This window comes from Trachinotus anak, unplaced genomic scaffold, assembly GCF_046630095.1.
Source record: "Trachinotus anak isolate AG129_WGS33_773 ecotype Australia unplaced genomic scaffold, CSIRO_AGI_Tana_v1 ptg000003l, whole genome shotgun sequence".
NCBI lineage: Eukaryota > Metazoa > Chordata > Actinopteri > Carangiformes > Carangidae > Trachinotus > Trachinotus anak.
In genome coordinates, this window is record NW_027273854.1 from 9,880,580 (window position 1) to 9,897,786 (window position 17,207).

The window sequence follows — 17,207 nt, forward strand, 5'->3', positions numbered from 1 at the left end:
TCTTTAAAATGAAATTGGTAATTAACATGCAATGTAATATTTTATTTCAATAAAATCTCAGCACCAATATTTCAGTAGTTTGTTTGCATTACCTTGGTGTATGTGGGTAGCAATGTTCCAAAGCTGACAGCGAGGAAAGATGTGACTCTTGAGACAGTATAAATTGATGACCTCTGCGCACAGGCATCTCTGTGGACCCAGTGAGCCAGTCTAAATCAGGATATAGCCAAACAGAATGGGCCGTTTATTTCTTTTGTTTTTCATATCAGTGCTGCTGGAGTCACCACTGTCCCAAAGGTCTCCCACACTCCAGATGGCTAGTCTGTCCTTGAGTGGCTGTAGCATAAAAAGTTAAAGAAGCAGGCCTCTGAAATAGCTGTTCATTCAATTCTCTAGACAGGTTAGAGGTCTGGGTGGGGAGGTAAGTGAGAACCCCCTTACTTTTGCCAAAGACTATTCTCACAAGGTGGATGTAAGCAAGGCACTAAAACCTTTACCTTGTCTAATTCTGCTGCTCAGTGGTTAAGAAAAATGTCAGAGAGGCTCTTCATTTGTGTCAGGGTAATGGTGTTTAAAACTGTGTTGATGCTAATAGGAGTCTAAGCTCCTGCTTGTCCAAAAAGTGACAGAATGACAAAGCCGCCTAGCAGCCATGGGACTTTGGCACAGCAGACATAGCTGTTTATTTCCTATCAAGAGTCAACTTTTGTTTCTTTTCTTTTTTTTTTTCTCCCAAACATTAACAAAGTAGTAATTTTAACACAAACCAAAATGTTTTTACAACTTTATTTAATCCCAAGCTATACTCTTTCCTTAACCCAAACCAAGCGCTGTTGAGAGGGCGGCATGGATGTCTGTACCAAATTCCATGATGATCCATCAAATGCTTATCCAATAGAATAAATTTAACCCAAAAAAAATTAACTGGTGGTGCCTAAATGCAACTTCTGCCGCTGGGGTCTCAAAACAATAACAAAAGATGGCGGTGAGTGACATCATGAAATATCGTGGGATCATGGGAGCCGTTGTCTTCAGATTTGGGTTAATGTAAGTACATAACTAAAAAAATGTATAACATAGGACTAGTCATTTGTAGCCATTTGAATGTGGAAAAGTTACATGTTATAACTTAAAGTCAGAGGAAAGTTTGTTTAACTATAATAGATAGAGTTAGTTCTTTCACTTATACAAGGCTCCTGTCCGCTAACATCTTCTTCCTCCCTTCCTCCCTTTTTCTCTCTTTGTCATTGCTGAATGTGACATGCTAACTGCCAATTAGATCCAGCTTCCCGCCCAGCTGATAGAAGTGATGTAGAGATGTGGGGCGCTGGAGCAGAGCCCTTGGGGAATGGCCAAGGTAAAATATAAGTATCTTGCCAATCCCAATGAAATGCTGGAGTCGCCTGTGTCGCAGTGTGCCCTGCCCGCCGCCATATATCACCCAGCACTGCCATATCTTCTCTGACAGGCTCGGTAAATCTCTCACTGTTTTTACTGTTTAATCTGTTACTCATTGCTTAGCTTGAGCCATCCTCCCAAGGCAGGTTGTGGAGTAACACTGTAGACATCATGCCAAGCACTGTTAGGTCTTGTACTGAAGCGATGGAACTTTAATTACAGCCATCCAACATGTGATACTTTCTAGAAAATATAAGTTTTGATGATAGGAGCACAGCAAAGGTTCAATCAGAAAGATTAATTTCATTCTCATAAGACCACTTCACACCAGTACCTTTCATATATGCATATCTGATTTTCACAAATTTCAGAAGTTAGATTCTGATCTGACCCTCACTAACCAATCACCTTGTTGCTGTCAGATGACTACCTTCCAGGCTGCATGTGCATCCACCCCTCCACCAGTATAATGAAGTTCCAGGTTCCACCAAGTCAGCTCCACAGATATCCTGATCCAGGTCACATTTACTCTGCTCTTCAGCTGATTGTCTGTCTGATAGAAGATGTCTCTTAGGTCGCTGAATCATTTCAATTCAGCACTGCCAGTGTCTAGAGTTGATCAAGGGATCAAAGGGAAATTCCTGTACTGAAGGTAAGGATGACCTCTACTTTTGTATTCTTTTGAAGAAATTTCTATCATTAAAGGTGCCCTATGAAATGTTCTTTTAGACAAAGAAAAGGTATGTTTACGTTCAATATTTCCTAGCAAATTACATTGTGTTTATCCATGAGGTGTAACAAACATGTTAAATGCTTAAATGTTTGCTATAATGGGCAACCCACCGTGACGTCACCCATCAGTTTGTGAATTGCCGTTTTGAAGCCTTGAGTTTGTAATTTAGCCATCGCCATCTTGGTTTTTTGAAACCACATTTGGTGTGGAGTATCTGGGCGGAGTATCTGGGCTATCTATAGAACTGGCAAGGTTAACTGATGTCAGGAAAAAAGGTAAATATAGGCTGTTACAAGACTGAAAAATATGAATTGATTTTATGGAATTGATGAATCGATTTCAGATCGGTAGAGATAGAATCTTATGTGAATGGATTTTTCTTGCACACCTCTAGTGAATTGCAGCACCTCTATGTACATGTGCACGCACACTGCAAATTAAACAGGGACACACTTGTAAAAACATTGCTCCATAGCACTACTGCCAGTCAAAAGCTCCACAGGGCACCTTTAAATAAAAAAACAAAACCTTATCAACACACTTTTATTCAAACTAGTCTCCATCTCACTTATCTATATATATATATATATACACAGTATGTCCATGCTTCCAAATGCATTGACAAGTTCACGTGAGACCATTATATAGGCACAGTGTGTTTGTGTGTGTGTGCATGTCAGCAGGGGTGTGTATGTATGAAATGGTGTCTGTGAGCAAAGAAGTTATCAGCAGCAATAATCTAATTTTCCTGACACTAAGTGAAGGGCACAGAGGGATTATGGAGGTTAAGTACTGCATTCCATTAGCGTCTGACACTTATCGCCTCTATCAATTCATTATCTATAATTATCCTGATATCAGTTGAAAAGACCAACAAATTCTACTAGACTGTAAGAACCTGAGACTGTGCTGTACTTTCAGTGCTTTGAATATAAGATGCTCAAATCCCCGAAATAGCCTCATTTCCACACTCACAACAATTGACTAACAGGATGCACTACATCTGGGGAAGATGAGGATTAAACCGAATTGTCACTGGGGTTTGTATCAGTGCATGATCCGGGTATGGAAGTCGAAGAGAGTGGGAGGTAAAAAGAAATGTAAGTCGCCCTCAGGTGCAGAGAGGTCTACTTAGCACATGAATAATGTAATGAATAGCTGGTGATTTATTCTACAGTAAACACACCCTTTTGACAGAATGTCCTCAAAAGGTGAGAGTTTGTGGGTGGTTGTGTGTTTTGACACCTCCGTACATTGCTTGCGCGCACATTAGCGTCTGACTGCGGCCGTCTGAGTGTGTGTTTCAGTGATCACCCCAGTGCGAGGGGTTGGCTGAGCTCATCACAGGTGAGGGCCGTGTGTGGGCTTCTGCCACCTGTCCTCCATCATCCTGCCTCCCCCTTGCCTGTCGCCGCATCTCACGGTTGCTTCATGTCATTCATTAATGGATGCCCCAGGGCCAACAATAGCTCACTACAGCCTTTTATTACTGTCACTTCACTCTCAAGCCATCAAGGTCAAATCTGCTTCACTGTCGTTCACCTGTCACACTCAGCCTGCTGACATTTGTGTTATGGGGAGCAAGAATGAGGGTGTGTGTGTGTGTGTGTGTGTGTGTGTGTGTGTGTCTAAAAAGAGAAAGATAGTGAAAGAGAGAAAGAGACAGAATGACAGAGAGGAGAAGGAAGGGAAATAATAAAACACTAGGAGAGCTGCCATGTGAACAGATGTAGCCTGTTCTCTGCCCTTGATTAACCGTGATGAGTATAGCTCCTATGAGAATACAATATGTAAGTAAAAATATAAAGGCAATCTGTTTCCTGGGGAGAATTTTTAATCACTGGATCATTGGGTTTTGAAAAGAGGTGATAATTTTTCAAAGACAGTTGAAGGCTTAATAAAATGAAATGTTGCATCTGCCACAAGCAGAAAGAGAGAGAGTCTTTTTAACTTTGATCAATCAACTCTATTATCATTTTCCGCTGCAAATAAGTTTTATTACACTGCACAAATAAAAAACTAAGAAGCCATGTTCCATCCACAAGCCTGGCAAAAGTTTTTTAAATTTCCCATAATTCCTATTTTATTACCAGGTTATTTTATTTGTGGCCTATTTGACACAAACTCCAGCTGCACACATCATCTCATCTACTTAAGGAGATTCTAAATTGATATAAACAATATAGACACACCTCCCTGCATAATGCGATACAAATTCAATCACGCAAAAAACACTAAAGCTTCCAAAATGAACATAAAGTTGATTCACAGCTTTCCTGCAGGGCTGCTGTGTCAGACTAAGTGTAATTACTGCACACAATTACCCTGGATATTTGTACTCCAATAACCTAAATTACTTCAGTCTGAAATGTACTGGGCAAACCACTTGTTTTCCCTCATGACTGCATTCACTTACGCATCTCTAATTGTTGCCTCTGGGTATTTGTGCAAGCACACTGGTCTGCATACGTCACATGACCGTCGCCGCAAATGAGGCGGTGAGCTGCGCGTGATGTGATTGGCTTCAGACTGATTGTTGTAATGATGATCAGGTGTGTTTGCATTCCCCGGCAGAGCTCTGGCATCACAAACCTTCAGTGTGCAGTACTCTCTTGTATGTCCTTTTATTTGAGGTATGACTTACCCTTTCTTTCATGTGTAAAATGAAAATCGTTTCAGTTGTTTTACAAGAAATCTGCACACTGTTCTCTCCCTAACACAAGATAAAAAAACAACTGTTAGACTCTTAGTATCTTTATTTTTTCCCAGAAACTTAGATGGTTAGTGCTGCTGTTGTAATTAAATCAGTGTTCCCACATTGGTGCTGCATTGCTCTCTATCCTTGCTTAAAACTATCTCTATCTTGAAGGTCCCGTGACAGTTCGGCCTGAGAAAGAGCTTCTCTTTTTAATTTCATGCTCAGAACAGAAAAAATCCTTCATTGGTGTTATGAGAATTTTGGGTTCATGTTAACAGAGGAAAACTTTGTTGAGAGTGACGTTTGAGATTGTCATGCTCCTTCTGAAGGGAAGGTTTCTTTCACTGAATTGCTGGTCAGGCTGACTTGAGTTCTTGTCTCATGAGCGTAGGAGATGATGGAGTAGGCTGGACTAAGGCCTCAGGGGGCAAAGTATGACACCAAGCATTATATCTAAAAGTTGGTCAAACTGCTCACAGAGAACATCAGCAAATACTGCACGCAGCAGGAACTTTGGACTTAACTCGAGATAGCAGGAAAATACAATTTTCAGGACAGGCTGACAGCCAATTATAAGCATCTTTTTCTCCTCCGAATTTCTTTTGTATATACATCCTCAATTCCAGTCCCGGACTTGAAAAGAAGACCATTTTTCCAGACAGTGATTTCTTCCAGTATCTCATCTCCTGGTGTCTATGTGTGTTTTTAACAGGCAGACCCATGGGCTTACAGTCTTGCAAGCTTTGCAACTCCTGCCTACAAAGTAAGGAGGAATGTGGGGCGGCTGGTGGCTGCCTGTGTGTGTGCAATGACTGGAGATATTGCTCTGACCGCTGCTGTGACATCTGCTGCCAGATGTGTGTGGACGTGTGCTCTGGCTTGTGTTCAGGAGACTGCAGCTACACCTTCTGTACTCTCTGCCTCAACCTGGCACAGAACTGTGTCTCACTTTTTACCACCCAACAAACTGAAACATCAGTGGCACAACGTAAGTCTGTTATTCCAAATGCAGGTGACCTTTGCATTTTTTTGACTTACTATGTGTTTTTTTTTTTTTTTGTTTTTTTTTAAATCTGTTTTAGAGGCTATAATGAATCCAGAACAGCGTGTCTAGTGAAAGTGTGACAGACGTGTGACCAAGCCCCAAAAGATTCATTCAGAACCCATAGCTACACCAGGTAAATTAAATTTCAGCTCCTCAGTTTCGTTTGCTCCCGAGTCTTGACATATGCTGTGGGAATTTAATGCATCTGTGTCCTGGATGTTTAATCAAAGACGAGATTAATGCCAATTTCAGCTGCACTGTAACTAAATGGGAAGATTTTTCATTTGAGCTATTTAATCCTTATTGACCTCTAACATTCCTGCCAAGCATGCTGTGGAATACATCCAGCCATTTGTATTGTTCCCTTCCAAGTGCATTTCAGTGATAGTATAAGTGCATTTCAGTGGTGAAAAGCTCTTTGATCCCAAGACATGCTGACAATAACAGAAGTCTCATAATGCCTGTAACTAGAAACAATAATCTCCTTTAACTTACAAGAGTCAAAACTAGGCCTGTGTATGTAAGTCATGTAAGTTAAGTTATCTTGAGTTGACCTCTCAGTGGTAAAGTTTCACCAAACCCTGATTTTAATAATCTCTGCATCACATTACCAAGCCAAGATTTTTTTTTTTTGTCTCATTTGTACGAAGTTTGTCTTGGTCTGATGGTGTCGCTGTAGCAGGTTTTTCTCACCTGCTTGGTAGAAAAATATAAGAATGCACCTCTTGTTTTATGCTTGTTTTTTTAGATGTGCACATGGAGCATTGTGAGAGATGCAAACTGCCCAGGTTCTGAGTGCAGTAAGTGCATTTAGGGAGACAGTCGTGAAACTGAGCTGCCACCGTGGAGATGGAGAACTTGGGTTCAGAGGTGGTAAAAGTCTTGACCAGAACCGTTAGAGAGGCAGAATGGACGTCTGTCAGTTTCCTGAAAGTGACAGCCTGGGCAGTGTTTGCGTTAATTGAGAACAAGTGGAAAGGAATGGCCTTGTGGTCTGAGAGAGAGAGAGAGAGGGAGAGGGAGGGGGCAGTGGGACTGGGTGGATGGTGAGAAGCGAAGCTGACAGATCCAGGATGTGACTCACTATTGTGTGTGTGAGGAAAGTGGACTTACCATGTGATGTTGACTTAATGACAAACACAAAAGCCAAGAAGTCTGAAAGAATATTGAAGCCAACAAACAGTAAGTAGTCTACAAACAGTAGACACTGATAAACTCTCAATATAAAATGGTTGAAGTAGGATATAAACACCTAAATATAATGTGTTGGCAATATGTTGGAGATGACACTGAGCAGCATTAGCAGGCGTAGATTAAAGAATACAGCACAGAAACGTGTAATTTACAAATCAAGCAAATCACAGAGAACGTGTAAAACAAGACATTTAACTGAATTAATGTAACAGTGAAATAAGACAACAGTGGACGAAACGTGCAATTACCGCAGTAGAACAACATACACGCAGATTTAGTTGAGCTTAGACAGGTCAGTGAAAAATGATGAGCATAGCTTGGAAGGCTGGTAGATTAATTCAATGGAGGAAAGACAGATTGGAGGGAGAGAGATGCAGGATGGTGGGGAGGTACAGGTTTGTATAATGTAGATAAAAAATGTTGATGCAGTGGACAAGAATCAATCCTCAGTGTCCCGTATGGCAGATAAGAGATCAATCATTTTAATATAGTCTAGATTTATAAAGATATTAATAAAGATACCTTTTTCATTCTATAAAACCACAATTGTATGTCATTTGGTGGAGTATGCTGGGTTTTTGAATAGATTATTATTATTATTATCATTATTATTTTGCCTAGTTTGGTTTAGCGACTCCTGTATATTGTAATTGAAAAGACAGTTGGAATTATTGGGGTCTGGGGTCATAATGCAGCTGGACACCAACGTTTTCACTGACTTGCCAGTTTATTAACATCAGCTGTACAACGAGCCAGTGCAACAACAACACGAACTGAAACCACAAAAAATGAACCTGAAAGCCGTTTGCCAAAATAATATTTGGATTGCATTAGACAGTACAGGTGTTTGATGAACTACCATGAATCTTACATAGCCATTTAAGTGATTTAACAATTCATGTTCCTGGCAAGGCTACTCTGTCTACTCCATATCCATACTGTATGCTCATGTTGTATTAACAATATTGTTTTCTGCACCATTTTTAATATAGCGAAATCCAACTTGCAAACAACAAGGCACTGGCAGCATGAAACTCCAGAGAATAAGTTTGACCCTCAGCATAACCTGCACATAAAAACGTGGCCTGGGAAACACTGATATCTCTCCTTTACATCAGATTGACTGACGGGTACATATTGAGGAGAGTCTGACTGCTTGTTCCGCAGCGACTGTGGAGCCAAGCTATGGGCTGCTGTGTGATGAGGAGGCTGGAGATGAGAATCACAGAGACTTTGACAGCAGATGTGAACAAGAGCTGTCTGCAGAGCGCCAGTGCGTGCGTGTGCATGCGCGTGCAAATTTGTAAGTTCAAAGTTCCTTTCAGTGCGGAGACAAGTAATGCATAGTCACATATTGCCTCAGTTTCACATTGAATAATAGAATATATTATGTTTTGTATTAAGTCATAAATGATTAAAAAAAAACTTGATGTGGCGATGGACTGCCAGAGGTATTTCATCTAGCATTTGTGTGTTTTCTATTTTCAGAACAATGGCCCCGACAATAAGCCCAGGCTTATCGCAGCTGAACAAAAGCTCTCTGAACAAACAGGCTTTCCCTCTCCTTGGTCACACCCATGAGATGGCACAGACTTTACCCGACTTAAGACTCATGTCACCACCTCACCAGTTCCATGCTGCACCTAATTTCTTGCGGATGGATTTTTTTGTGTACCTGGATGTTTGGATTACTAAAAGGACAACTGCTTTTTTCCCCACATCCGTCAGGACAGGACTCGGAATAAAAAGACAACATCAACCCGCCCAAAGCGCTGCATTTTTCCACATCTGGAAGATTAAACTTGAGTGTCATCCTAGCATACAAGCAGTACTTCAGACCACTTATGTCTGCAAGACTGTTTTGCATTTGGATGTAAACAAAAATATAATTTGGTTGCATACAGTGTACAATCTGATATCTCTGTGAGAGAAGGGCGCCTGGGGACAAAAGGTGCTATTTCCTCCCACTGAATCAGACCTTTTTATTATCCTCCACAAAATTGCTAGTTTATGGAAATTTTAATGATTGAGTGAGCCATGTCCCGGCATCAAAAGTAGCTCAGAATAAGGTCTTATGAGAACAATTTAACAACACAGACTATGATGGGCTGCACTCTGTCCCCAACTGTACTCATCTCTGCTCCTGTTTTCTCCTCCTCCTCCCTGTCTCTCCGGACTCTGCAGAGCATTCAGTCCAACTCAAATTCATATCCCCCTCAAACCCAGTGGATATGCTGTGTGGCCTAGTTTACTCCTTGAACTGACCTTATCCTCCTGAAAGTTTGTGTGTCTATTATTTATCATATCTGCAGTGAGCCCTGTGAGTCCAAAACAATTTGTATATTCTTTACTCACCTTGATCAACAGGGTGTGGTTTCATTATATTTACGTTTCTGCTTATTTGCTTGAAATATCTAGAGAGAGGGTTGAACTTGTGAAGTGTGTTAATTCGATATGAGAAGTCCAGCAGGAGTTCTGATGTGAATTAAACTTTTGTTCCCAAATTAAGATCAATAAATATTAGAGAGCTGCAGAAAAGCTGTAATAGTCTGCCTCAAAGAGGAGTCTGTTGTGAATGAATCCTATGCTGTATTTATCCTTCTCAGTTGTGTCTTTTTCCTGTACAGTGTGGACTTCTACAAATCATCTACACTGTATCTTTAAATTTCTCCTCTCGAGGGGCTCCTCTTGAAACGTGTTCATTTCAAAACAGCACAATGTGAACGCACGCCATGGTAACGGTAATAGAAAGTCAGGGCAGGTCCCCAAATGACTGAGGATCTACATCAAAAATGTGTAGTAGGAAGAACAAAATTTAAGATCTTGTGAGGATTTTTTTTTTTTTTACCCCCACCTTTGCTGTCTTTCATCTTCTTCCCTCTTTCTTATCTCTTTGTGGCTGAGTGCATTTCTCTCACCTCGCTCCCTGTCTGTGTTTTCTTCTCATGAATTGCATGGCTTTTACTGAATGTCTTCTGGTTAGGTGTGGAGAAAGGCATTGTGCTCTGCTGTCAGTCAACTAGATTACAGCCCCAGAGGATCCTTATTGCTCACCCTCCAAAAATAAGATGGCTCCTAACTTCACTGGCCAGATATACTGTATCTGAGGATGTTTGTTTTTTCCCCCGTGTTGGGAGGCTGTGGTACAAAAAAAACTCAACAAGAGAGACAGAATTGAAAGGCTAAATCTGAATTTGATTCAACAAAGCCGCTATCAGCGAACCCTCGCGCACTTTGTAACCCTGTAGATGCAAAGATACTCTGATCTAAAAAGCAGACACCTTATTCAAACCCTCAGCCCTTTTTTTTCATTACATTTGTTTTGCAGCTCTGTTCATATTGTATTTTTTTTCAACAGTTGGTTCTCTTTTCACCTGTCAGCAGTCCCACTGAGCTGTCAGCTTAGTTAGCCATGTGAGGTGTACAGTGTTTTCTCCCAAAGAGGAACAGAATGAGCCCTCCCAATGCTGAGAGACGCCTATTACTGCTGCATCATTAGCTCCATGGACACACAATGTCTTCTGCATGGAAAGCGACTGCAAATCAAACCGGCTGACCATCACTGAGCTCAGTCTAAAGGAAAAAAAAAAAACAAACAACATGAAGCCCCTTAAAGCGCAGCTTTTCTCTTTTCACTCCAAGAACTGATCTTTCAAATCTGGACTTGCGACTTTGAGTATTAGAAATTCTTTGGAGCACAGCTTCACCCTCTACACCCTCTATGTGTTATAATATGAAGTAAGTGGCGGCTTTAAAAGTATAAACAAGGGCAATGGTGTGCGTCCAATCTCAGTTGTGAGAGAATGGAGGTGGTGGGTGCGTGGTCCCTCTCTTTCTTTTTGCTGTCCTGCCGCATGTCAGTTTTCGAGATTCAAGAGTTGTGCAGATGAGACCCGCTGACGATGGCCATGGAGAGCAAGGAGGGTTGCAGTTTGGGTAGGTTGTCATTGTGTGTGTGTGTGTGTGTGTGTGTGGGGAGGGGGGCAGGGCAATGATGTTTTTTGTGTGTGTCTGTGTGTGTATGTTGTTGTAAAAATTGGATTTTATTTCTGTCCATTCTGAGACCTCCATCTTATCCTGCAACCCAGTCCTCCTGCTCAATTTCCATCTGACTGTGTGAAAATTGGAGTGATATAAAGATGTGAGCTCGAGATGGAGAAGACAGTCAGAGATGGTAAAAAGGAGGGCAAGGGAATGGCAAAAGATGCAGACAGATATGGGAGTGAGATTGAGGGAGGACAAGGTGGTGGCACACAGATTTCAGCATTTCCAGTGCACAGCAGCAAATGTCTTGACCAGATCTCTTGTGATAGCTTTTACTCGCGTGGCAAAACAAACTATGTAGCTATCACACTTCAATAAATGATTTACTTTAAACTGTTTCCTTCTAGTTGCAAAAGATACACCACTGACAAATAATGCAAAAGAAACCAGCAGTTTATAAGAATGCCCAATAGGAAAATATTATATTATAATCAGGTAACTAGAAATATAGCTTGAAAAAATCATGTATCTAATATTTCTTCAGCCACTTATTATTCAAAACGTGGGTGAAAAGAAACAATGCCAGGCGTCCCAAATATCCTCTCAGGTGGACAGACAGAGACACTAATACACATATAAATAGTGATGGAGACATTGCTCATCTTGGATGCATTACACGCCATGATTTGATGACAGGGCAGTCAAATAAAATCTCTGCACTTCAAATGCATTTTGTAAAGTCCACAATAGGAAGTACTTAACAGATTCACCAGCATGCATAAAAAGAGGAGAAAATCATTAGCTAAAAGTAAAGAGAGAAATCAATGAATAGAAAAAGGCCCTAATAGCATGGTGGGATGGTTTGTGTTCACTTGGTTTGCATTCATAATGTATAGGTTGACAGCCTATTAGACAGTGTTAAAAGGAAATGTGATTCTGGCCTTCCTCCAAAGCCATTAGCCTGTGGGGTCAGCCTGAAGACAAACTGGTAATTGACCAATAGATTCAGGTAAATTGCAGGTAAATTGTTGGTCCCTGGGATTACAGGTGTATAATTTCAATGACAGTGCTGCAATCGGCCCTGCAATCAGACAGTGCTATTACTCCCACCTCTATAAACACATGTTCTCCCAATTCAAATGCAAACATCACAGTAATGGAGAACTATTGTGGTGAATTCTGGCATTATAAAAAGATGCTGACAGTAAAAATACAGAGAGATGGCGCTGCATTTGATTTGTGGGATAGCAAACGGGTTATAAGTTCTGCATGAATAAAGGGTCAGAGTTTATACCAGTCCACTGAATACCAACAAAACCTCAGGAGCCAACTTGTCAGTCACACTAATGGACACTAACAGCTGTAAGGTCAATGCTTTTGTAGGTGTGTGTGTGTGTGCGTGTATATGTGTGTGTGTTGTGTTGTGCTTGTGCCCACAGCTGCAGAGAGCAGATCTGTGAGTATTGATAAAAACGCTCCACCATGATGTGCTCAAGTGTCTTGCGTATGATTTACTGATCGAGTGTCAGCGATCAAGCGCCCATTAATCTGTTGGTGCAGCCACATAGTTTAGTAATGTTCTTAATATCAATGTGTGTTTACACAAATCTTCTCTGTCGGCGCAGTGGTTCACCTTTTCTGCAGAATCTTTACAAGAGTAGAAAATTGGAATGATCGCCTTTGTACGTCTGAAAAAAACATCAACCATAACCAAAGATAGAGAGCTGAATCTATTGTTACTGGTGATCAAAGTTATTTAAACTTTGTAGAAACTCGCGGTGATTTTCTGTTGGTTTTAATTGAAATACTGTTGCTGTCTTTCTTTCCCTGAAGGACAGTTGGTATGCTGAACACATCCACAGCACATACCAGTCATGGTTCAAAGACTAAGTGAATTCCAGGCTTGGTGCCACAGGACTGATTAGGAACTTGATCTCACAATAACATGCAGGCTTGAATTTGATCAAGGCGGGAGAGCCCAGGCAGCAGCTAAACAATTACCATGGGGAAATCTGATCTGCTCGTGAGCAGCACAGCCTGCACTCTGTACCACCTGAATACTCCCCGCTCTCTGACCTTCTGTAAACAGACCCTCCTGGTCAAACATGGGGCAGCAGCCTAGTTGATGGGGAAGAGGAGGAGGAGGAGGAGGTGGTAGGGGATGTGGATGCAGACCCCTTGCCCTGCAGGTATGACTTTCGACAGTGGAAGAGACCTGCTGCTCAGTTACAGTGATGAACGACTCTGCCTACCCTCTGATAATTGCTCACTCAGGGGCAGAGAGAGGTCCATTAATCAAAATGAGCTGAGGTACTGCAGGACTCCTCCACCTATGGCAGACTCCAGCATGCCTCAACAACCCCGGGGCAGACCCGGAGGCATCTGCTTCAAAGGAGTCTGGCTGGTCAGGACACTGTCATTCTGCGATGACAGTCAGCGCCTCTCCCGCACGGTCGGCAATCTAACCTGCTGAACAGAGCAGACATGGGCGGAAGAGGGGAGGGCTCTCCATTAAGTGACTGCCAAATGGAATAGCCTTTCAGCCTAAACTTGAAGCATTCTACACCGTGCACCTATGGGACTGTCAGGCAGACTTTGTTGACACGTCTGAGAGGGAGAGAGTCGGAGAGAGTGGGATAAATGTGAGAAAAAGACAGACAGAAAGAGGAAGAGGGAGAGCAACCTTCTCTCGGGTATGACAAATTGAGGGAATACAGTGAGAGCCTGCCATTGATTCTTGCAAAAATGCATGAGTTGGTATGTCTGTTTGTGGATGACGGCACACTGTTTATTTCTCCTATAAACAAAGGAGCAGACGCAGCCTGATCACTTTGTCTCAAGAGTCAATTCCATTAGATCAAGGTAACGTAATATCATTAGGGGACAATTCTGCTCCTTCAGTTAGATTGATGGGAAATCACAATCAAGGTCACAGTCCCATCTGTTTTGGGGTGTTTGCTGCTACTTTAGTGTTGTGATTTAACTATTTGTGAAAGCAGGAAACTAAATGCACAGAAACATAGTGAAGCTCTGATGTTTATGTTTACGTCTGTTCTGCTTTGATCTGGAGTATATGGGCTTTGAATGCTAGAATACATTTTTTTTTCTTTCTGCCATTATTCTACTTTATTCTGCATCATTGCCAGACAAGTTATTCGGTCTTGCAGCTCTTCATTACAGGGTGATGTCCCCTGTATCAACAGTGCTCAATCAGAATCCCTCTTATCATTGGACCATAAATGTATCTGTTCACCCTGAAGTGTGTCAGCCTTTTTACAAATTCCATGTGCTTTTATATTATCATTATTATTATTATTCATTTCAGTGCACCTCCTTTGGGAAGCATTTGCACTTTTACTTTCGAGGCTGTACATCCACTCCTTATATCGGAGATCATCATGAGCGATAACAGTTCAGGAAATCTTTGTGCTCAAGCACATTTATGTCTTATATTTGGACCTTGGATTTGCAGGACTTTATTTATGCAATACGGAGAGACCCTATAACCCAAGCCCCGATGTAGACCTTGAATTTTTTTCAACAATAAAACCGTGATGCATCAGATAAATGATTCAAAGTCATATACTGACCAATTATAATGGTGAGATAACTGTTTCAATTACATGATCTCAGTGGATATAACAAAACAATACTAAAAAATCCCCAGAAGGTCAAAATTATAATTAAAGTCATTAAGCTGAAGATGTTGAAAATAAAATGCCTTTTTAATGAAGTATAAGTCCGCTTCTGCGAGAGTCCTTTTGACCCTGTTCGTGGATACACTCAGGTCTATGAGGTCATAGACACTAAGCTTAGGAGAATTCATTTTCAAAAAATAATTTCTTAAATAAATTAATAACTAAAAAGTGTAGCAGGAATGGAATACCAATTCACATTTCTACAGACTAAGAGCTGTGGTCAGATATTATACCAGCATTTTAACCATTTGCATGATAAATACACAATATTTAAAGTGGCTATAAATATTTTTTTTTTTTTACAAAGTGTGAAGTGATAATGTAAAAACAAAAAGAAGCTTTATGGAGATTTCTAGTAAGTAGAGTAAATTCTGAGGGAAATTAAGTCAGCCATTTCCCCTTATCTTAATCTAAATTTAACCCCTTACCCCTAACCCCTAACCTGACCCCAACTTTACCCTAACCCAGGAAATGGTAGAGACCAAAAACAGAGCTAAAAGAGAGTGAATATTGGACTAAACATTCACAGGGTAGCCAGAAACACACTCTAAATGAATGATAATGTTTCTATATTACTCCTGGATCTGAAAATACATAACATAACATAACATAACATAACATAACATAACATAACATAACATAACATAACATAACATAACATAACATAACATAACATAACATAATTTTATAATGTAATTTTATAATATAAAATAACTCATGCTAATAAGTTAATTGTATTACAATACACCGAATACACAGAGAGGTTGAACTGGAGCAGCAAATCTCAGATTCTGTATCAGTGGTGTGAGATCACTCCCTCAGCTCGGAGGCAGCTCCCACCAATTGTCAGCGGGAGCCAGATCTTATTATCCTTTCCAGCTGAAGGTGGCCATACTGGTCTTCACCCTTTTTTTCCCCCTCCCCACTGAGTGTGTGGGGGCCAATGTTTTTAGATGGACCTGTATGAGACCACACCACACAGCTGGTTATTAAATGAAAATCAGTTCCTCCCATCTCATCCTCACACACAATAAACTGCCTCCACTGTTGCTTGCCAATCTGCAGGCACCCCGCCTACTTCATGGTCCAGTTTATGTACTGTGTGTGTCACTCCCGTCCTGTTGCTGTGTATACCACGTATCTGCTATAATGAGAGACAGGAGAGGGAGCTGTGTAGCTTCAGGGACTCAGATGGGAGCCCACATTATTGTCCTTACTTTATGAAGCCTATAGCAGTTTACTTCTGTCTTAGCTCTGCCCAACACATTAGATTGGACATCAGCAGGGTGATTGAGACATACAGTGTGAATGAGCAACAATGGGCACTGCGTTGAACACTGACAGAAATACATGGTGTTGATGACATACTGCTATGGAGACAGATCAGACAATTTGTTCGTATCCCTATTTCCATGAGAAACATTAATTCGCCAGCTGTGCTTTCAGCCCATCTATATTTAACTCAACTGTAAAGATGGAAAAACTGTCCCACTCACACCATGGCTCATCTTCCAGTCAGTTGAATGAATTAATAGAAGACCGGGGGCTTGAAGTGTCACCTCAGTGTGGAGACAGGTACTGTGGGCTGCCAGCCCTCCATGTTGTAACTGTCTCCCCCACACCCCACCGGACATCATCTCCTCCAGGCATGTCCATCCAGCCAAGTGCTTTGGAGTCCTTACATACACTTCAGCTCTCAGGAAGGAACGAAATCATTACCTTGTCTGCAACTTATTAAGCTGATTCATAGTCAGGAAGATTTACCTTTTTAACGCCTTCCAAGAATACACAGCTCTGTGTGACGCTCTGTTTGATGCTCAGCAGGGCTGCAGTAAAATTTAGTGATTGACCTTTTAGTTGTATGCCAGTGTGCCGTGTGCCTCTTTTTGACCGCATGTACAGGATGAACCTGAGAATTAGTCAAGAAGAGTGATGGTATGATCAAGGTGAAAACTAAATCTTTAGTGTACACCCATCTATCTTCCTTTTCTCATTCACAGGATCATGGTGCAGTGAAAACATGTTCCACACTCCCAACAGTGCCCGCCAAAAACCAGTCATGTTATTTAAAACTAATGAAGACCCAGCTGGCTCCACTGTCCTCAAGCTGTAATAAAGTACTCAGTGAAACTTTCTGATAAGCCTCCTCTGCGCTGTACAAGGGCAAATGTTCGGGCTTACAATTGGCACAAACCCCTCATTATTCAGTGACAAAGGGAATCCATTAGACATCACAAAGCATTAAAAGGTAGTTTTTTGCTGTTGTTGACAATACAGAAATTGGCTTTTCGTTCGTTTCGTTTAGATTTTCAAGAAAATTGGAAATGTCTTCCAAGACAGTGAGAGCTTATTGTTTCTGTGAATTGGTTTTCCTGTGTGTAAGAGATCTATGCCTTAATAAATTTAAAGGTCCCATATTGTTGAAAGTGAGATTCCGATGTCTTTTTTGATAATAAA

At 41.1% G+C, this 17,207-nt stretch overlaps 1 long non-coding RNA gene across 2 annotated transcripts; it reads left to right on the plus strand.

Annotated features, from left to right (window-relative positions):
• Positions 1–4,653: 4,653 nt before the first annotated feature.
• On the plus strand, positions 4,654–11,004 carry LOC139615399 (uncharacterized). 2 transcript variants are annotated; one of them, XR_011687367.1, is made up of 5 exons: positions 4,654–4,764; positions 5,542–5,817; positions 5,912–6,007; positions 8,061–8,371; positions 8,557–11,004. It is a non-coding gene; the product is annotated as an uncharacterized lncRNA (long non-coding RNA). The 2 variants fall into 2 exon arrangements; XR_011687366.1 differs by having other exon boundaries at positions 4,655–4,764; positions 8,187–8,371; positions 8,557–11,003.
• The last annotated feature ends 6,203 nt before the right edge of the window (positions 11,005–17,207 follow it).